Source organism: Passer domesticus, chromosome 11 (genome assembly GCF_036417665.1).
Source record: "Passer domesticus isolate bPasDom1 chromosome 11, bPasDom1.hap1, whole genome shotgun sequence".
In the NCBI taxonomy this organism is placed as follows: domain Eukaryota; kingdom Metazoa; phylum Chordata; class Aves; order Passeriformes; family Passeridae; genus Passer; species Passer domesticus.
In genome coordinates, this window is record NC_087484.1 from 20,264,252 (window position 1) to 20,285,615 (window position 21,364).

The 21,364-nt window shown below is 48.1% G+C and overlaps 2 long non-coding RNA genes across 5 annotated transcripts; one reads left to right on the plus strand and one right to left on the minus strand.

The window, feature by feature from the left end:
• Positions 1-11,744: 11,744 nt before the first annotated feature.
• Positions 11,745-15,304, minus strand: LOC135309540 (uncharacterized). 2 transcript variants are annotated; one of them, XR_010369764.1, is made up of 3 exons: positions 15,007-15,304; positions 14,483-14,666; positions 11,745-13,671 (listed from the first exon to the last, which is right to left on the minus strand). It is a non-coding gene; the product is annotated as an uncharacterized LOC135309540 (long non-coding RNA). The 2 variants fall into 2 exon arrangements; XR_010369765.1 differs by having other exon boundaries at positions 14,483-14,599; positions 15,007-15,296.
• LOC135309541 (uncharacterized) lies at positions 14,792-20,857 on the plus strand. Of its 3 annotated transcripts, XR_010369767.1 has the most exons (5): positions 14,792-15,397; positions 15,673-15,762; positions 17,217-17,487; positions 17,729-17,953; positions 19,793-20,857. It is a non-coding gene; the product is annotated as an uncharacterized LOC135309541 (long non-coding RNA). The 3 variants fall into 3 exon arrangements; XR_010369768.1 differs by lacking the exon at positions 19,793-20,857 and having other exon boundaries at positions 14,804-15,357; positions 17,729-18,803; XR_010369766.1 differs by lacking the exon at positions 19,793-20,857 and having other exon boundaries at positions 14,805-15,397; positions 17,729-18,802.
• Positions 20,858-21,364: the final 507 nt, after the last annotated feature.

Consider the following 21,364-nt stretch of genomic DNA (forward strand, 5'->3'; position numbering starts at 1 on the left):
CCCCTATTGATATAACATCGCTTCCCTCCTCCATAAACCCCGGCTGGCAAAGAAAATAAACAAGGGTTAGATGAAATCTAACCCCAGCATAGCTATAAAAGATGCTTCATAAAAAATAATAAAATAAAACAACCCACAAAAAAGTGATGTTTAATCTGCTAATTCATGCTCAGGGCCCTGCTCCTTGTTTAGGGAGTGTGTGCAGAGAGCAGCCCGGATTCAGGAGAGGGGGGAAACACAGCTCAGATCCTCCACCACCAAAGCTGCTGGGAGACCTGGCAGACACCAGATAAAAGATTTAGTGGGAAAGGAAAGAGGCTGAAGCTGAAGAAGCCCTTAATCCCCAGTCTCACTGCAGAGCACTGGACATCCCTGCATCCCATGCAATGTTTGCATCCCACAGCAGCAGTGATGTGCTGCCAGAGGAATTTGGAAGGGAACCAAAAGCCAACTTGCTGCTGACATACAGCCCACACTGGGGCTTGCTGCAGCCTCAGCTGGGACCCCAGAGATGCCCCGCTAGATTTGCCTCTTCCATCCCACCTCCCTGCCTATGGATAATGGCAGTAAAAAGGAAGAACTTAAGCAACTAAATCAAGAAACACAGACCACAAAATCTCTCCTTTGGCAGCTGAGGTTCTGATAGTCTAGAATCCTTGCAAGGATGCCCCATCCCTGGAAGTGTCCAAGGCCAGGTTGGATGGAGCTTGGAGCAACCTGCAATAGTGGAAGGTGTCCCTGGATGGACTTTAAGGTCCCTTCCATCCCAAACCATTCCATGATTCTGGGATCCTATGCAAGGGCTGGCCAGTCCTGGGGCAGTTCCTAGGAGTCTCTCAGGAGAAGGTCTGACCTGCTGGGAGGAGGAGGGCTGGACACCCTTTCCCTAATCCCACCTGAGTGGGCTTATCCCCCCCCAGTGCCCCAGCCCAGCTAACTGTACCCACCAACATCCCTGAGATGTGAGCACCAGCCTAGGAGTCCTTAGGGATTCTAGGGAATCTGGGATCTTCAGGGTTTTTCAGGTCTAACCTCTGCCTAACTCTGTGCTCCTCAGGAAAACATGGACCTGGAATGGTTTTGAGATTCCCCAGTTTTCCCTGCTCTAGCTGCAGGAATTCTCTTGGATATCAGCCATCCCACTCCACCTGGGAGAGGTTTAGTCCTCACACAGAGCTCATGAAACCCATCCTGAGACCCACATCAGGCAGGGGCACATGGAGCATCATCAAACTTGTGCCCTTTTCTGGATCTGGGACTGGGATTTGGGAGAAGAGTCCAGGCTCTGGAAAATTATAGACCTTCCCAAGAGTCCTTGCAGAAGTTTAATCACCTTTCTGCCCATCACTCTGGAAGTTTTTTGGAAGGCTTTTCCCTTTGTTTCTAGGAACTGGGGGTTTTTTGGGAGGCTCCTGGTGTCCTGTATGGGCAATAAAACACCCTGAAAGAGAAAGTAAATTACTGCAAAACTGAGAAAAGGCACCTTGGATGCCCTGGTGGAACACAAGGATGTACTTAACTTGCATGGAAGCAACCCAGAGATGTGAGGAGGGGCCTTCAGAGGCCAGGGAGGGGGTGAGGCAGCGGTGACTTGGCCGTGTCCAGTTTTACCATGGGTCAAATGAAAGATGATTTGCAAAAAAGGAGCCCCTGATTGGTTAATGAACATTTCTCAATTTACAGCAGCAGAATGCTGGGTGCCATCAAATGCAAGCCCAAGTTAAAGCTATGACTGCTTTAATAATCAATGACTGCAGAGTATTTAAAAAAACAGCGAAGCTTTCAGGGGCTTAAGACTTATTGCTCGCATTTTCTCAGCTTTCTTAAAGAAAAAAGGGGTGTTGTAGAAAATGGTCAAATTTATCATTTATAGCAAAATATTAATGTAGCAGCAGGAGACTTGATGTGGCCATCTATCTCCAAGCATTCAGACTTCAAAGGAAGCATAAACACGAAATTAATGGTTTGTCTAGTGTAAAGGAAAAATAAATGCAAATGTAGCCTCATTAATACCAAGTGGGTGACTTCTTGGTTTATGGGGTTTGGATTGATTTTGTCAAAGGCCAATAGATTTATTAAAAATGTCTTTTAAATTTAGCATCCCTATACCCATTAGTTGAAAGAAATAAAATTCTCTGCTATCGCCACCACCTCTCCTCCTCCTCTCCCCCCCTCCCTGGATGTTGTTTTACCTAAATAAAGTTCCTGCATTAGGACTCACTTTGCCCTGAAATATGTCTCTTGTAGGAGCTGCTATAAACGTCAGCATTTTCCCCGGCATTGGTTTATGGGCAGAGTGAATTTTAATGGCATCGTAATCTCGCTGCAATCAATTGTGCTCCATGGGAGGGGAAACCTCGGGGAGTGGCCATTAACCACAGCTCTGCATCACTCCAGGCCTCAGGAGCTTCCAAAGGGATTTTTTTTCCCCTGTTTTGTTTTTTTTTTTTCCTACCTGCTCACCAAATGTGTTCTGGGCTGTTTCATCCCCATTCCCATGGCTCCAAGTGGGCTGAGAGGATGTTCACTCCTCAGGATGAGATTCTGGCTGGGACATCTCACATCCATCCCTGACCCACCAGAACAGGATGGGATGTTTTCCAGGTGTCCCAGGGATAACAATGGCAGCTGGTGGCTGCCACCCCTGCAGTGACAGAGTGACTGAGCTGATTGAACCCTCCCAACCAACCCTGTCCCAACACATTCCATCACCTGCACCAAGGCACATCCCCAAAACCAGAGGCTGATGCACAGCATGGAGGTTTCTTTGGGAAAATACAAGAATACAACCTTATAGTCCCACATCACATATTTTTGGGTGGCTACAGGGCTCAAAATCATAATGCACTGCTCCAAAAACCATTTGGAAGTTGTCCTGAACCACAATTCTTTGGTTAAAGTTGATTTGTTCAGGACATCTTAAAGAAAGGTGCTTGCGAAGGTGTTGCTGTGTTCCCACAGCTGTATGGAAAAATGGGACAGTGTCATGGGAGAGAAAGGAGAGGAACAAGATCTGGGCTCCAAGGATGGGATGGATCGAGTAAAGATGAGATGAGGAAAATGGGTGAGAACAAATCTAGACTGGGAAGGAAGAGATCTAAACTCAGAAAAGGCCTGGAAATGGGAAATTTGAAATTCCTGTGAACAGAGGGAATAAAATGCAAAGGAGACAAATCCCAGATCCCAGAGTGGGTCAGGCTGGAAGGGACCACAGTGGGTCCATGTGCTCCAGCAGGGCCATCCCAGAGCCCAGGGCACAGGCTGTGTGCAGCCAGCTCTGGGATATCCCCAGTGATGAGATCCACACCCTCTCTGGGATCTGTGCAGGGCTCCGTCACTGCCCAGGAAAGTTCTTCCTCGTGTCCAGGTGGAACTGCTGGGCTCAGGCCCTGCCCGTGGCTCTGGAGCCATTGCTGAGCCTGGAGCAGAGCCCGGGCCCAGCTCTGCCCCTCCTGCAGCCAGGGCCAGCCAGGGCTGAGGGTCCCTCTCACTGGGGCTCCTCTCCAGGCGGAGCAGCCCCAGCTCCCTCAGCCTTTCCTGGGCATGGACAATCTCCAAGCTCCTCAGCATCTCCACAGCCTCTGCTGGTCGCACTCCTTGGAATCATCACACTCACCACACAGAAAAACACAATGTGGTTTACATTGCCCTGAAAAAATAAAAATTAGATTATTTAGGAATTGAAGTTTTACAGACACCTGCACCCTGGGTTAAAGATTGCCAAGGGATGCACCACCTGCAACCCAGCAAAAGATGCCACAAAAGGTGCAGTGATTTACTCTGGAATTCTTGGCAACTCCAGATTTGCAAATTTTCTTTCCATCATGAATAAAAATACAGGATGTAAATAGACATTGGGCTCTAATGATCTGTATTGCAAGAAGCAATGGTATATTTGGAATATAGGTGGAGACTCTTTGAATCCAACTGATAGTGCAGGATGAATCCACTCAGAATCATCCATTCAGGCAGACACAGGACACATGGATGTTGGGCAATAATGGGATAATTTCCCATAAAAGCTATCAAAAAAAAAACCAAAAAAACCCCTGTATGTAAATGCATTTATTACAAGAAATAATGAAAATCCACAAGCTAAAGCTTTGTTAAAAGCAGAAACATTTTCAGGGCAGGAGTCCCTGAGCATCCACAGCCTACCTGGCAAAGGCCCCTGTGCCTTTGCCTTTCCCTGCCTGGTGTGTGAATTCCTAATAAAAGTGACCCCATCTGCTGTCACTATCCATGCATAAATCTCAGGGCTGACAGCGATTAGCACAAGACAAACGGTCAAAAAACCTAACACTCTCCTTGACCTAGAAATCATCAATTCAGGAAAGCCTCTGCAAACAGCCTGGAACCTGTCAGCAGGGCTGGGAGGGGAACAAGTCTCCCAGCTCATTTAAATCTTGTGGATGCAAAACATTTGTCCTACATGGGCAGGTCAAAATCAAACCCAAATAAGAGCAGAAAACTCAGCACAAACCACACACAGGTGCTTTGTTTCCTCCAAGCAGAAACAAAATATTTATGGGAAAAGAAACCTGATTAGGTTCTCATTTGCATCCACATCCAAATGCAAACTCGGCTTCATGGGGATGTCTTAAATTGGAAATGCCATTGCAGCCTGTGCAGAGCAATTCCCAAGTCACCAACACAAGCCAGAGCTGACCCTTCCATGGAAATCTTCCTGGCTGGGCTTTTCTGAACACACAGAAGATCTCAAGAAGGAGCTGGACCTGTTGGGAAAATGCTTCCTCTTGTGCTTGCAGTGCTCTCTGCCTTGTGGCAGAGAGGAGAGATCCTTGCTGAGCCCACACAGTTGGGAATGGGTGTCTCCAGTCCTCCCTCAGACTTGAAATGCCAACATTTTGGCATGGTCAGAACACAGTTCTGGGAAAAAAAAAAAAAAAAAAAAAAAAAAAAAAAAAAAAAAAAAAAAAAAAAAAACCACCAACTAGGGCCAATCATGCTCCACCAGATTTGTGTCCCTCACAGGGAGAGTGGAAGAATTTGGGTGTCTGATGGAGGAAAAACTCAATTGCAAGGAAAATCTGAGTGCACAAGGAATGCCAAATCCCCTAGGGGTAAGCCAGCAAATGAGGAGGGCTGTGTGGTAATGAAGCATTAGGTGGAACAATCCCTTATCCCATGTCAGCTGTTTCCTGGGAAGTGTGCCTGGCATGAGCAGTGTCCACGGCTCCATGGAGCCAGCCAGTCCCAAATATTCCAAACATTCCACACCACTGGCACCCAACTCACACCTCCCACTTCGACCTTCAGGAAAAGTACCACATTCCAGGAGTTCAGGGCACAGCACCCCCTGTACAGAGCCAAGCACTGGGAGCAACGAGAGATGGATGGTGTGGGCATCTCAAACCTTTCAGGGATGGAGTCAGGAAAACCGCCACCTCGTCCTGCTGGGGCTCAGGGACAGCTCATTCCTCCCAATACAGACTGGAAATCAGGTGATTTGGGATTCTCCAGCTTTGCTGATACAACTGTCAGTCCATGCAGACAGCACCAAGACACCAGCCAAGATTTTCCCTTGTCCCCAGTTCAGGATGGACTCAGTCCTTTGGAGCCACAGCAGGTCCACACCTGGACACAGCTCAGCTGAGCCTGCTGGGCTGCCTCTCCCTCTGTGCCTTTCCAGCTCCTCTGGAGTCATGATCAGCCCTCGGAGCAGGCATTAAGCACCAGGAAACTCCCAAACTGGTGTCCTTTATGAGAGCTTTTTTCTGGCTGCAGGAGCCAGTCAATACCTCAGGCTGCTGCTTCTCCTCCTTCCCCCAGTGCTCCAGGGCCATTTCCTGGTGCCCACACTGGCAGCAGAGGATTCTGCTGCTTTTCCCCTTCTCATTTCTCCTTTCTGATAGAGCTCAGAAAAATTCATTAATTCCTGCAGTGAGTGCATTCCTGCTAAACCTGCAGCACCTCTAATATTGGCTTGCAAAGTGACAGACCTCTTGGCAACCCTGCAGGACAACTCTCTGAGGCTTGTCTACACTGCCACTGCCATGGTCCTCACTGGGCAGCTGGGAATGAATCCAAAGCACCAGAGCAGAGCTGCTCTGTGCTAGCAGGGATCAGTTTATGCAGCAGTCATTGCACAGGGAAGATCACCATATATGAAAAACAGGATTATGGGGGATGTTTTTCTTCCAGTCTTCAAATATCATGAAAAAAAAAAAAAAAAGATGGCCATGCTTAGGGAATATTCTCAGAATATACCTCCTTGCCCTTTTCATATTTTAAAGGCCCTGGAGTTCCAGGACAAGGGGGAATGCCTTCCCTTTCCTATAGGGTGGGCTTAGATGGGATGCTGAGAATAAATTTTTCCTTGTGAGGGTGCTGAGGCCCTGGCAAAGATTGCCCAGAGCAGCTGTGGCTGCCCGGTCCCTGGAAATGTCCAAGGCCAGGTTGGATGGGGCTTGGAGCAACCTGGGCTCATGAAAGGTGTCCCTGCCCATGGCAGGAGTGGGACAGGGATGGGCTTTAATGTCCCTTCCATCCCTAACCATTCAATGACATCTTTGCCTCCAGGCACAACCAGTTACTGTTTTCCCCCAGTTCCCCCAGTGAGCTCCTGTGATCCAATGGGAAAGGAGCTTCAGTGGGATGGACCTTGCTGGGATGTTCTCTGACAGCCCCGCATGATCCGTCTCTCTGCTTCCAACCAGGCTACACTGGAGCTTGCACTGGGTTCCCTCAGCCTCCTCCAGGCCCATTCAGATCCCATGGAAAGGAACACCCTTGCCTGGGTGTGCTGCCTCTGCTGGTGTCTGCCCAAAGGATCCAAATGTTGTTCCTTGCTTTGCTGTGTTTGTACTGCTGCTGGTGGAGTCTCACAAGGGTTGAGTCTGTCTCCCCTCCCTTCAAGAAGAGCAAAATCATGGTTCTTATCCAACAGCAAGTTCAATATCCATCCCACAGACTCAGAAAAGGCTGGGTGTTCAATTAGCCATGGTTGGTTAATTGACAAGTGTGGTAGCTTAAACAATTCCCTACAACACCCAATACACAAATGAACATTTCCTCCCTCCCGTGACATCCCACAGGCCAGGTCTGGAGGTATTGCTCCCTTGTACACACACATTCCCTGGGCAGGCAGCTGCAGACCTTCCCGCTGCTCCGAATTGTCCAAAGGGTCCCCCACTCCTCCCGCACCGGCAGCTCAGGAAACCAGGTCTTCCTCCTGCGTGTACCAACATGAGCCTGAGATAATAAACGAGGCCTAGAAGAAGAGAGAAATCATCAGGGCTGTTAATTTGACACCAACTCTTTTGATCTCCTCTTCAGATCATAAGGGAAGGGTAAGTGTGCTTCCTTTTAATCTTCACTCCCGCACTTTAAAGGCCTCAATAATGTTCCCACCAACCAGATCATTTTCATTTGCAACTCTAATTAATCTGTGAATAAATATGCTTCGGAGAGGTGGATTGATTTAAATGAGGGCTGTCTTTTCACCTTTAATCTATAATGCTGCATTTCTCTCTCTTGAGAAAATAGCTCCTAGCTTGCACTCTCTGCCTTTCTCCCCAAGTTCATGCAAGGCTCTTTCTCCTCTTTTTTATTATTATAAAATAATGGCTTCAGCAGGTGAATAAAAGGTTAGGCAAGTTTGACAAAAATGGGAAGCTATTCACCCTTGCTACCTTTAATCTACTGCATTCTCCTCCTAATGAGTGTAAATTACCCAAGCCATTTCACAGAGCCTTTCTCTGGCATAATACCTCCGGCAGCCCATTCTCACAAGGGCGGGTTTGTATTATTAGTATCAGTATTATCTTTAATCTTTTGTGGTGTGAAGAATGAGGACAACACTCGGATCCACACCAGGCAGTGGGAGCCAGGCCCAGGGTAACTGGGCTGTGTGAAGGAATGGGTCCTCCAGCAGGAGGGTCTGCCACCCTCAGAGGATGGAAACCCACCAAAAAAATGTCCAGCCTTGCAAAGCTTGGCTGGAGTTTTCACTATGAGCCTTTAGTGGCTTCAGCCTCAAAACCCATCCAGCTCCACAGAGAAATGGGCCAGACAATTCCCATCACTGATATGAACAGTCCTCAGAGGGTCCCATTTTGGGAAAGTGATGGATCTGGGAGGTGCTGGAGTGTCTCACTCAGAGGGATGTTGGAGAGTGACCCTTGGTGGAACTGAAGGAGCTTCCTGGAGTCATTTAGGCTGGAAAACCACTGTAAGAACATTGAGTCCAACTAGGCCCATCACTAAACCCTTTCCCCAAGCACATCTACACATTTTTTGGACTCTTCTGAGCACAAAATAATAAGCTCTGAGGACAGAAGGGATGAAGAAGTAATTGAATGTAAAATATCCCCCACAACCTCCGAGAAACCCCAAATGAAAAGGAGGTCTCAGAGGAAATTTTCCAATGTCCATCTCAAATTACTGGTAATTACTCAATTACCAGTTACTGAGAAGAAATCAAACAAGAGTCACATGCCTAGGAGAACTTCAGGAGGAGTCTCACATCTTCACTGGTGATCTGGAGAAGGCATTTACAACACTTCTCCTGAGGTACTCATGTCTAATCAGAAGAAGATATGAAGGAAAAGGCTCTACAGCATACAGGATATGGGCAGGAAAAGCACAAGGTTGGGATCAAACATCCTCATCCCCAGAGAGAAGAGCAGCCTTGGAGGTCACACAGAGCACAAGGACTGCAGCAGGTGAGCACTGTGTTAAACTGCACTTGTAGTGAAACAAGGACACAAACAGACAATCCAGAAGAAATCAAGGAACAGACAATCCTCAAGTGGTCAAGATGACCTGAGGAATTGCCTAAGAGGCCACAGCAGGAAGCAGGATGAGAGCATTTGCTGCTTCACAGTGATGTGAGAAGTACTGGGAACAAAGTGAGAGTGTTACCACTTTTCCATGGAAATCCCTACATCCACTGGCCCTGCCAGATCCTCAGAGCCCAGTGATCAGCATCAAGCCACATCCCTCACTGGCAAGAATTGATGCCACCCCTCAGCATCCATGGGCATCACCATCCCCTGCCAGCTGGGACGCAGGACAAGGAGGGCTGGATATGGCTGGGGAGCAGCACCAACCTGGGAAACTCCCCTCTCCTAAACTTGGCCAGTGCTCTGAGCAAGAAATGGAGTTTCCACTTGGTCCAGGATAATAAAATATCAAAAAAATCCTCATGGAGCAGCATGAAAATCTTGGCTTTGCTTCAAGCAGTAGCTGGGCCATTGAGGAGCCCAGGCTGTTGCTGAGGCTTCCATCACTCCTCTCATCTCCGCTGGTTCAGGTCCCCATTACTTCGCTTATATTATACGTCTTGCTTTTATTTTTTACATTTGCCACTTGTGATTATTATTCTGCAGCCTAAGAATGCCTGATATTCAGAGGCCCTTTGTTTCACTCTCATTATGCACACATATATGTTCAAGGTCGCCAGTTAGTCTATTATTCAAGTGGGCACTTTTTTTTTTCCTGTTTCATCCCCCCCTCTCCCCAAAGAGGCTCGGTTCAAGGTCTCGCATTCTCCGCTTTCTCCCTTAAGTTTTACCATTTCTTTTCCTTAGAAAAACATTTTCCCTTGCCTCACGTTCTCCAGTAGCTTCCATTCCATTCAACCCCTGCTAATATATATATCAAAAAGCAGCCCAGGGCAGACCCCACGCCAGCTGCTGCTGTTGTTTTAAAAGAATCAAAGCAAGCTCTTTATTTCCTTCCACTCTTCAACAATTGCTTGAGTTGCAAACTTCAGTACAGAGCATTCTTGGAGGTGCCCAGGAGATTTCCAGAGCATTTACAGCAGTCCAGACAAAATCCCAGGCTGCTCCCTGAGGATTTGGGTGATCCCCACAATGGAACACGCTCATTCCTGCCATCAGATAGGAAGTTTGGCTGCACTGTTGTTGTCTTGCTTGCAACAAAAGGTGAGCCAGCAAGGAATCACCCAGGAAGCTCATGTTTAATTTTGGATGAACAAGGAAAATATTATTTTAGCCCCCACAAACCTATTTGTTTGTCAATGACACCTCCCTCAGCAAATCTCCCTGTACTATCAGTCATCTCTTATTATCCAGGTGTATTTATATATGTGCAGGGAAAAAAAAAAATGGAAATGCTTTCTGAGCCCTCCAAGGAGGAGCCTCACAGCACCCACTCCCGTGAGTGAGGTGCAGCTGTGACTCCACAGCGTTGCACTTTGAGACAACCATCGAAATGAGGAAATTCAGGCTGTTCCACTTGGGATGGGACTCGCCAGAGTCCTCTGTGAGGTACCAAGGAGGAAACTGCACTTTTGTAGTGCAGGATAAAGCTCTTGCCCCAGGGAGAGGAGCCAGTTTGGGAAGGAGGTGCCTTCCCCAGGATGGACACTGCAGCTGCTGGGGCTCTGTGCTGCTCCATCAGTGGCACAGCCTGGCTGGGAACCACAGACACATCCAAAGAAAAGCTGTCAGGGAATGAAAATGTGGGCAAAGAGTTAATGGGAGCCAGTTACACCTCTATCAGCAATCACAGAATCATAGAAAGGTTTGGGCTGAGAGGGACCTTAAAGCCCATCCAGTCCCACCCCCTGCCACGGCAGGGACACTTCCACTTTGCCAGGTTGCTTCAAGATCCATCAAAGCTGGCCTGGAACACTTCCAGGGATCCAGGGGCAGCCACAGCTTCTTTGGGCACCCTGTGCCAGGGCCTCAGCATCCTCACAGGGAAGGATTTCTTCCCAATATCCCATATAATTAACATTCCTCTAGCAGTAGGAAGGCATTCCCCATTGGCCTGGCACTCCAGGCCCTTGGAAATTGCCTCTCTTCATAGTTTCTGTTGATTTCTTCAGATACTGGAAGGCCACAATGGGGTTACCTGGAGATTCTCCTCTCCAGGTGAACAATGCCAGCTGTGCCAGCCTTCCCTCCCAGCAGAGCTGCTCCATCCCTCTGCTCACCCTGGTGCCTCCTCTGGACTCTCTGCAGCAGCTCCAGCTCCTTCCTGTGCTGGGCCCCAGGGCTGGGGCAGCTCTGCAGCTGGGCTCTCACCTGGGCAGGGCACAGGGGCACAATCCCAATCCCTTCCCTGCTGCCCACGCTGGGGATCAGCCCTAGATACCCTGGGATGGGGGCATGGAGAAGATCCCAGACCATGGGGCAGATGTGCAGAGGACACCCTGTATTTGTAAAGTTTTTACACCATTTCCTTTCCTCAGGCTCAGCCCCACAGAACAGCTGTGTCACCTTTGTGGCACATCACCCAGAGAGCCAAATTTCATTTTCCGTGGGGTCACCATGAGCACTTTCTGAACACTGGGGACTTTACTGAAGTCATGGAAGCAGGAGATGAAGTTTCTTGGCACATGGCTCCACATGACACAAGGCCAAGACAAGGAATACTCTGCTGTCCTTTATGCACATGGATTTTTTTTTTTCCATTTAGGAGCAAAAAGAATTCATCTCCCCTCCTCTACACCACAACATATCTCAAGGCCCTCACGCCCCAGGTTACCCTCCCCACTTGTTTTATTTATAATCCACTCTGCCCCCTCTTTCTCTTCTTTTTCTGCTTTATATTTTTCTTAAATATATTTTATTTTTTTGTTTGCCAGGCTCAGTCGCAGCACAAGGACATGGGGAAAGACATTCTTTCAATTCTTCGGGCATTGTGGCTGCCTGAAATGGGAAACAAGACAAAGCCAGAGAAGAAAAGCTTATTATGGGCAGCCTAGTTGGAAGAAAATGAATCACCCAAACAGATAGGTTTCAATGATCTCAGGCGAACTCCACTCTTTATTCCACACACCCGCGTCTAATTGTTCCAGAAAATGTTCATCTGCTTCATAATGACAGCAATAATGGAAATGTGAATTTCCTTACGTGAAATAAGGAAAAAAGTTTATTCAAGGGTCTACTTCGGAAAGTACAGCCATAATGCACTTTCTTCTGGGGATTTAATAGAATTTCCTCTCAGAGAAATTGGATGGTTAACAAGTAATTTTTTTAAATTTGAAGACTATATGATCCAGAAGAGTTTCCTGCCATGAGAGAGGGCTCATGGGGTAAAGGGACAGGGCAGTCTCCTGGTATTGGAGAAGGGACGGGATGGGAAAACTCAATGGCAGAATTTGCCCTGCTGGCAACCTGTCAGGGCCCCTCCTGCTCTGCCCAGCTTTTGTGGGGGGATGGAAACAACTGCCCCAGTTTGAATTCAGGACCTAAAAGTCAGAGCACAACCCTAAATCCCTCCCCAAGATCCAACTGGGCTGCAGTGCTCTCCTCATTTGGTGAAGGGTGCCATAAGCAGGACACCTTTATGTGATTTCCCTGGGCAAGAAGAGCAGAAAGGATTCAAGCTGGGGGAATGCCATGGCAGGCTGGAGCAGACCCCTGAGTCAAGACAAGCCCAGAGGGAACAACAGGAAAACCCCAGTGCCTGCAAGGCATGGGACAAAGGAGCTCACTGAGCTGCCTGGAAGGACCTCAAAACCTAAAGTGAAATGGGAACAGCTACAATTTTCTTGGGAATTTGGGAGACAGAGGGAGGTAGCACCAGAGTATGTGGATGTGAGTTCACACCGTGGTGAAAATCCCCCCTTGGGCCTGCAAGTCCATCTGGTGTTCTTCAGGTGCTGATGGTGCACAAGGCAAAGCAGGATCCTCCTGGCACTGCAGCCCAGCCAGAGGCATGGAATCCAGGAATGGCTGTGGTTGGAAGAGACCTCAAAGCCCATCCATTTCTACCCCTTGCCATGGGTAAGGACACCTCCCACTATCCCAGGTTGTTCCAAGCCCCATGGAGCAACCTGGCCTGGAACATTTCCTGGATGGGACAGCCACAGCTTCTCTGGGCAATCTTTGCCAGGGCCTCACCACCCTCACAGTAAAAAATTTCTTCCTTACGTTGAGTCTAAAACTCCCCTCTTTTAGTTCTAAACCATTACCCCTCATCATCCCACGGCTCAGCTGTAGGTGAAGTCCATCAGCTCCAAGACATGATGCAAAGTGTCCCTCTTACTTAAAATCCAGGCTCTCTCAGCTCTGCCTCTTGTCCCTTTCTAAGGCTGGAAATGAAGATTTAGGGCACGCAGGAATATTTCCTGTGGCAGGGCAGCAAGGGGGTTAAACAAGACATGGAGAAACCCTTGTTTAAACTGAAGAGGTGTGAAATTGTTCCCTGTGGGAAACGTGGCAAAGGACCCAGCATGTCCCTGTGTTCCTGTCTGTCAAACAGAACTGCGCTGCAACTTTCCAAGGAGAACATTTTGACATGAGCTCAGGCAGGAGGCAGGGTTGGAAGGGAGGATGGCTCCCATCCCATATCCTTGAGCTGCAGGGAAGGAAAGGCTCCATTCAATTCCACAGTATCCTGAAGGACGTGACCAACTTTGAAAGCCATGAGTCATCCGACGGGAGCCAGGCAGGAGGAAAACTCCTGCAATTCAAGCTGGAATTGTGCTCAAGTGCTTCAAGAGCTGGGGCCTGAGAAAACAGGCTGGCAGGTGCAATTTTCCCCCTGGAGAAATTATAAATCTCCTCTTGTTGATTTATTTTAAGGGGAAGAAAGATTTCTGCTCCATAAGGTTTGTTTTTTTTTTTCTCTAAAGAACTCCCTGGGCTAGTCCTTGTCTTGATGTGAGGAGCAGTCAAGGAGAAAGACAGAGGATCTGCAGCAGTAAAAATCTGCAGAATTTAGGGGATTCTGAAAGAGAACAAGAACAGCCAGGAGATTAAAAAAAAATACATCCAGTGGGTGTCTTCCAGCTTAGCAGCATAAGTTGGCCAGGGGAGGTGAGCCAGATGCATGCCTGGACTCCCCAAAACCCATTTCCTGAGCAAACCTCTCCCAAATTTCAGCTTAATCAGGTATCTGGTGGCTCAGCAAAGAAGAGCCCAGTTCCCAATGGCAGGAGCTGCTTCTTTCTGGAAAAACACTTGGGAAGGACCAGAAGGAAGTGTGACACTTCTGATTTTCTTCACATCAGGGTTTTGTCTGACAGCACCTCTCTGTTCACTGTTCCCACGTGCAGGACTTTTGAGGGAGACACAGTGAAGTTCCTTGGGAAAGCTTCAGCTGGGAAACTGCTTAAAAGCTATCTGATGTTCATGTTTAAAGTTGTAATGCTTTAAGTTTTATAAAAGCAGCAACCAGGGCTTTCCCAGGGAATTAATTGCACAACTTCCAGTGGCATTTCAAAGAACAATTCAGGAAATAAACTCCTGGTTTCCAGCATCATTTACAGACAAGAGAAAAGCACTTTCCCCCACCCATAATTCAGATTTATCCCAAAAAGGTGTTTGTTGTCTAAATAGAGACTGTTTTAATTGGTGCCCAATTTACCTTGAAGCAGGTGTCCCTGGAAGCATCCAGGACTAACCTGGAAGATCTCATCAGCAAAACAGTCATCTGAGGCCAGACACTTCACACAGCAGCACCAAGGGCTGATGAGCCTTTTATGTAAGTGGAAATTTAAGTTTGAAAAAGCTTTAACTCCCTTTTTAATTTTACTCACATGGAAAAACAAGGAGGAAGCACTTCCACAGCCACATTCCAGTTCAGCTCTGCCCCTAAAATCACCTGCACAGGGATGGGTGCCCTGCTGATGGATTTTACCTCTGCATTTGGAGCCCTAGGTGGGTGAAAGGAAGGAATCCTCATGTCACAGGTCCCATGCAAATCCTCAGGTCTTGGGAAAACTACAAATGCACAAAAGGTACTAAAGAACTCCATGTCACACTAGCACTTCAGTAATCCTGGGATAATTAACTGGGCTTGCAGGGTGAGTTGTGTCACCATCAAGGAGAGCTTGAAATTGCCCCCAGGATCTCGAGGGACTAAGGGGCTTTTCTATGTAAAGTGAAGGAACAAGTCTAGAATTTAGGGCTGGGAAGAGCTTTTTGTATCCAAAAGCTCCTGGTAAAGAAATCACTAAGTGAATCCCACCATGAAATCACCATGTGAGGACCAGGAAGGAGTTGCCCTTTGACATGGAAGTCACTTGCGTGAAGAAAAGAGCAAGGAAGAACAAATACCTACCTGTGTTCATCATCAGGGCACCAGAATCTCAGAGCCTGTAGCCAACCCTACTGAGTGTAGAATATCTTTTCCCTCCCTTCCCACTTAAAATAGCACCCCAGACCCTCAGGGATACAAAACATAAAGAAGCATCTCCCCTTAGGACTAAGAGCAGAGACCACCTCCCTTCAGGAGGGATCCACCCAGCACTAAGAATATTCTCAGCCTTCCAGAGACCCTTTTAAAGCCCATCAGGCTCTTGGTGAGCTCCTCCACCTGTGCCAAGGAGGATCAGCTGCACCCTGCATCCTCCATCACACCCTTTGCTCTGTCCACATCACGTTCCCTTAAAGGGAGCCTACAAAAAAGCTGGTGAGGAACTTTGGACAAGGGTTTCCTTCTGCCAGGGCAGGTTAGATGGGATATTGGGAAGAAGTTCTCCATTGTGAGGGTGCTGAGGCCCTGGCACAGGGTGCCCAGAGAAGCTGTGGCTGCCTCTGGACCCCTGGAAGTGTCCGAGACCAGGCTGGACAGGGCTTGGAGCAACCTGGGATAGTGGGAGGTGTCCCTGCCCATGGCAGGGTGTGTGACTAGATGAGCTTTAAGGTCCCTTCAAACCCAAAGAATTTGATGATTCAATGATTCGCTGTAATATAAAGCTTTGCTTCCTCCTAAATCATAAAATAGGTGTTTTCCAAAGGGTTTTGGTCTGCAGGGTTGGTGAGTGAGGGGGTCAGGCATCCCTTCCAAGCCTGCTCCTATTCCTGCTAATGGATGGTGAGTGTTGCATTGAATCTCTTGCTGAAGTGGGACTGGGATTTTGTTTCTTTAGATCATCCATGGGATTTGGATTCTTTAGGCTGCTTTGACATCCTCCTGATGGCTGCATGGATTTCACACTGTCCCAGGGACTCCCTGTGCCCACAGCCATCACAGCCACTCCACTCCCACCTCCACGGGGCTCTGGGAACCCATTCCAGGTGCAGCCCTGACTCTTTGTTTTCTCCCCACCTGGATTCACCAGAGGCAGGTGCAGGCGCTCAGGGTTGGTTTTTCTGGAGGTGACTCCCATTGTTCCTTCCCCCCCTTGCACAGCTGGGCCGAATGCATGGAAGGTCAGTGAGAAATGAAGCTGCTTTTATCTGCCATCTCCCACCAGCCCTAAGCTGGGTCCCCTTTTTCACACTGAGGCCTAGCCAAGCATGAAGGAAAATAATTTTACCCAATCTCTCTGCTCTAACGCGCACCAACCCCCCCGCCCTCCTCTTTTCCACAACTCCCCACCAATCTAAAAGGGAAAGAATTAGAAAAAAAAAAAAAAAAGCCCTTTCCACAATGAAAGCACAGCCAGATAGAAATCTTGGTGAGGCACCACTCTAAATGTGACTGCAGCTTTCAGCCTGTCCTCACTCAAATATCGCCAGCCCCACTGTTTACTCTCCTGCTATAAAAATAATAATAATAATAAAAAATAGTAACCTGGTGATTACTCATGTTCCACATAATTGCAACAGGCAGAGGAGAGAGGAGTGATTAATTTGCCTTGTGAATTATGCATTATTTCCCTGGCTCCTTCCTCCCCCTCAGCCCAGTTCCCAGCACACTTCTCCAGAGCTTTATTATGTATATTTGTGGGATATTGTCACCTGTCCTGGCTGTGCTGGAGAGCTGCTGTGGGTGGGTATCAGTGGAGGCTTGGTGTTTAATCCGCTATGAGCGCTCCGGGTTTGTTTTCCGCGGTCGCCAGAGGAGCAGGAGGAGCAAATTCACCAAGCCAAGGCTGGGAGCTGGCCCGTGTAATTCCCAGCTGCAGGATTTAGGGAGCCACACAAAACTTGCACAAATGAGACAAAGGCACTCCAGGCACAGCAAGGAGGCTGCTCCTCAGGCTGGAAAATCCTGAGTGGAAGAGTTCCTTCAGCTCAGCCAAACATCGAATGTGTGCTCACGTTTCCCTGTGGGAGCATCCCCGTGCTCCAGTTAACAATCCACAGGCCCGATGCCCTGGGCAGCGGTGTTTTCCTCAAATCAGGGCATAAACAACTCCACAGTGTTCAAAAAACAAGTGGATGTGGCATCATAATTAAGTGGGCATGGTGCTACCTGGTCAAAGGTGATGATCTGGAGGGGTTTTCCAGCCTTAATGGTTCTGTGATGGTGTTTGGGCACATTCCTACATTTGTGTCCCAGCAGATACAGTTCAGACTGGTGAAATTCATATCCCTGCCCAGGTGTGCCTTTTTTGGTTGGTGATGGAGGACATGGAACTCTTGGAGCAAGTCCAGAGAAGAGCCATGAAATTGCTGAGGGGACTGGAGCACTTCCACCATGGAGTCAGGCTGGGAGAGCTGGGATTGTTCAGCCTGGGGAAGAGAAGGTTGTATGGAGGCCTCACAGCAGCTTCCGGGGTCTGAAGAGGCTACTGGGAAGCCGGAGGGGGACTTTTCATCAGGAACTGGAGTGACAGGACAAGGGGAAATGGGTTCCAGCTGAAAGATTTAGGTGAGATACATGGAAGAAATTCCTTGCTATAGGTGTGGGGAGGCCCTGGCACAGGGTGCCCAGAGAAGCTGTGGCTGCTCCTGGATCCCTGCAAGTGTGCCAGGCCAAGCTGGATGGGGCTTGGAGCAACCTGGGATAGTGGAAGGTGTCCCTGCCTATGAGAGGGGGTGGAATGGGATGGGCACTGAGATCTCTCTCTCAGCCCAAACCATTCTGTTGATTCCATGATTCTGTGCTCCAGACCAAGCTGCAGAATGGGTCTGGAGAATGAGCACCATCCCCTTGGAGAGGCACAAGGACACCAGGCACCAAGACTCTGTCAGCTGATGTTCCACTGGTGCTCTTCCATCCAGGAACGCCTTCACCCACTCCGTGTCCATCACTGGAGACCCCGAGTCACCAAAGGACTGAAAAATGTCCTTTCTCCCCAGCTTCTGCACAGCTGCTCCCAGGCTCCAGAGTCAAGGTGGGTTTTCCTGATTCCATGATTCCCTGACCCAGGTAGTCACAACAAGTGGTCAGATCCCTTCCTGGGGTCCCTCAATCAGCAGAAACACAGCCCATAGGGCAGCACCAGCTCTCCAATCCACTGGGACAGCATCTCCTGCCACCTGACTGCTGGGGCTCCCAGGAAAGGGGGATTCAGCCTCCAGAGAAGCATTCAACAGGAAAACAGGATACCCCTCTCGTTTTGATCCCTGGTGTTACCTACAGAATTATGTGACAGAGATCTGCTGGAGCAAAATCCATCCCCCTGCAATAATCCTGTGGCTACAGGTCCCAGCAGCCTCCCCTAATGATGCTCTGGGGACTGTGGTGCTTCCCAGACATCTCCTTGTTCCTCCCAAGAAGAGACTGGAGGGACGAGGTGTGGAAAGCACAAATGAACCCCTCCTCTAGATCTTCCTAAGGAGATTTTAGGAGAGATCACCTACTAAGGAGGGGCTGGATACAAATTTTCAGGATCTAAAAGCTGATTAAAAGCTCAGATAAGGTCAGCTTTTCCCAAAAGCTGCTTTTGAAAAGCCCTCTGCTTCCCTCTTTTCCTTCCTCACCATCCAAAATCCCTCTCTGCCTTCCTGAAGGTGAAAGGAGCTGAGCCACGGAGGGCTGCCAGCGAGGGAGCTCCCCGTGCTGGGCTGCTGGGTGGATTTGTTCTCTCTGTTTTGTGCCTGGGTGGATTTGTTCCCTCTGTTTTGTGCCTGGACGTGCAGCGCAGACAACGGGCATTGAGTGCCCCGGGCCCTGGGGACAGCACTGTCCTTGCTCTGCCATCAGGTGCACACAAAGCCAGGAGCCTCTGCAGGAGGAGAGCTCTGCAGAGCTGAAAGGCGATTAGCATATTCCAGGGGGAACTTTTTTGCTCAAAATGAGAATAAACAGAACTGAAGGATTACAAAACCAAACATGGAACATTACATGGAGCAATAATTGCCTCCTATTATTTCCCTGCACTCACCAAAACAGCTATTTAGACAAACAAAAGAGCAAAGAAAGGCAGAGACCAGTGCTGAAAGTTGTTTTATCTCTACTAATCCCCACTGCTTTGATAAGTCTGTAATAGGATCATTTGGCATCTCCAAAGTGCAGCATCTCAGGAAATTTCTCTGTGCAGGCAGGTTGTGCTCAGGTGTCTGCTCCCAGCTCCCAGCCATGGGGTAGCACAGAGTCTGTCAGGCTCTGGACACACCGTGGAGGGGAAAAAAAATCCCCCTCCATTTTTGTGCATGGATACAGGGTACTTCCTGCACCTTCTTTAGCTGGGACTGCTTCCAAAGATTATTTTATTATTGTTTTATTAGACTTGGTTTTGTATTTCATCACCAGGCAGCACAGGGCAGAGGTGAAATCGCCATCCCTGGAAGGGATCAAAAGCCATGTGGATGTGGCACTTGGGGACATGGGTTAATGGTCAATACCAGTCCTGGGGAATGCTTGCACTCAGTGGGTCCAGCCCAACCTTAACAATTCCCTGATTCTCTTCTTATCATGTTAATCATAGTTAATGTGGGTGGTCCTTGTTCCAATTTGGGTGCATTTGCCCATATTTAAAGTAGCCCATTCCACAAATGCTGTCAGCCACTGGATTGCCACAGAAGTTGGGATCAAGGAGTGTGCCAGGCACCAGGGTGTGCTACTCCATCCCAGATGCTGGAAACAGCAAAGATCAACATTTGTCCTGAGTCCATAAGAAGCTTTTCTCAGTTGTTTGATATTTTTTAGGCCTTACAGTGTCCTTTCCCTCTCCACATTATGTTGTTTTGTACCTAAGACACTCATACACTCCATTTTTTATGTGTTCCAGGAGCTGTGAATTCCATGCTGGTTCCCAGCCATGCTCCTTCCCATCTCCTCCCAGCAAGGACCATGTTGTCATCACTGGTGGCAATGTCCCCACGTCCCACCTGTTCCCAACCCACATGGCACAAGCAAGAATCTTTAATTCTCCTCCAAAAGAAGCTTCCCAGTAAAAGATGTGGTCTAAACTGGTGAGGACATCAAATGCATGGTCTTGGTTTTATTTACATGACTGAGCCAAGAAGATAAATTCCTCAAGGCCAATCCATGTCATTTGTGTCCAGCTTCATCCCCAAATTAGTTCTGTTATTATGCAGTGCTAGAAATTTGCCTTTGCCTGGAATTTATCCCCACTCTCTCATTTTTTCTTTGTTATTTAATATTTCTATGTGGAAGAAAAACATGCCCTGCTTCCACCAAGAGGGCAGAGATGGATACCTGGAGTTGATCTGGTGGAACGTGGGGGGCTCGGGAACTTTTTTAATGTTGGATTTAAGATCAATTTTAGCCATTATTTGCCATATCAAAGTTTATGAGCTGTGCACAGAAACTTAATTGCATCAGATTTTTCTGTCAGGAGCTATGCTTTTCTGTCAGATTTTATCTCACAACAAAGAATGGTTCATGCACTGCTGCTGGCACATAAGAATTCATGAGCAGCTGCTGGGGGATAACATTTTCTCCATCAGCTGCTGAACTTTTTACCTGTACAGAGCAGTGTTGCCATTGTGCTAGCACAAGAGTAGGGAAGAAAACACCTGAAAACAACCCCAAAAGGACTCTGTTGCACAGAATTAAGGTCATTCCATAATCATGCTCCATCTTAGCCAACTCCCACCAAAAAAAAAAAAAGAAGTGAAAATAAACTCCTTGATTTTATACATCACTCATGCTGTGTGCAGAGGTTGTCACACAGTTGTTATCCCTTACACAGAGAAAAAACCTCTTCATTATGTCCCTTCTGTTGGACACAAGCTGCTGCTGTACTAAACCCTCAATATATGCAGCAGAAGGGCAAATATAGCAATATTTCATGGAATAAAGCAAATATTCCATGTGCAAAGTTGTCAGTAATGGGAAAATGTCAGTGTAGAAGTCCTGAATTGGGATGGGTTTGACAGCAAAACAGAGATGAGCACGTGCCATGCACACAGGCAGGAAAATTGTATTTATTGGGAAAGAATTCTCACTGATCATTGTAGGGTTTCCCTGGCAGTGGGAAGGGAGAAATTCCCTTCCCTGAGAAGGAAAGGGGAAGGAATATTGTCAAGAACTGGAACAGGCTGCCCAGGGAGGTGGTGGAGTCCCCATCTCTGGAGGGATTTAGAGCAGGTCATTGTGGCACTTGGGGACATGGGTTAGTGGTGGCTTGGAATTGCTGGGAGTCAGGAATATTAAAGGTCTTTTCCAACCTAAACAATTCCAGGATTCCACAAGAATTCTGTAGATGTTACTCCCACCCCAGAGCAAAATGGGCTCTGCCCTCACAGCAAGCCCTGCACAGTGCATAATGCAAATTCCTCTCCCAAATGCCTCCCAGTCTCACCTCCCAGGGTTGGAGATGAGCAATTCCAGGCCT